This window comes from Merops nubicus, unplaced genomic scaffold (assembly GCF_000691845.1).
Source record: "Merops nubicus isolate BGI_N331 unplaced genomic scaffold, ASM69184v1 scaffold25434, whole genome shotgun sequence".
Taxonomy (NCBI): Eukaryota; Metazoa; Chordata; class Aves; order Coraciiformes; family Meropidae; genus Merops; species Merops nubicus.
This window is the reverse complement of record NW_008603905.1, coordinates 7,336-8,066: the sequence shown is the minus strand read 5'-3', so window position 1 is coordinate 8,066 and position 731 is coordinate 7,336.

Below are 731 nucleotides of genomic sequence, written 5' to 3'. Positions count from 1 at the left end.
ACGGTGGATTTTGACTCCCACTGTCCTCACCATGGCTTCGTGCTTCTGCACAGCTCTGGGGAGGTGGGTGGCTGGTCTGGCTGTGGGTGATGCTGCCAGCCTGTGCTTTTCAACTGCTGTCCTCCCATGAGGAGTGTGGCCAGCAGCCTGGTGACCTGGAATCGGGTGGGACAAGGGCACGGAGGCAGCTGGGGTGGGGTGTGGGAGGTGGTGAGTGTGAGGTGTTGCTGTTGGGACTCTGGGTGGTGGGGACCTGTCCACAGAGGGGATGGGGAGCAGTTGCTCCCAGACTGTGCCCAGAGAGTGGTCCCCTGCCTGTGGCCAGCTACCCACTGGGCAGTCCAGGGGCTTCCTTGAGGCCTCCCAACGGTGCAGTGTGGTGGCTTGGCATGAGTGCCTCAATGAACACCAAATGTAGAAACTTTGTTGAATGCCCCTTGACATGCAGGCTGACCTGTGGAGCTGCTTCCCGTGACAGCTTCCACGTGGTGCTGGAACATCTCTGTGGTGTCCATAGGCTGAAGTTGCCACCTTGTAAACTTGGGAGCAGAGGAGGGAGCTGAAGGTGAACTTTGGCTGCCCCTGTGAACTGAACTGAGTAGTGGTTTTAGCAGAAGAGGTTTAGCAGTAGTTGGTGAGCTGCTGTTCTTGCCTCAGCCCAGCAAGGTGTGTGGCATCCACATGGAGTGGATATGCTGGAGGGCTCCCTGGTGGGGAGGGAAGCTTGTGTT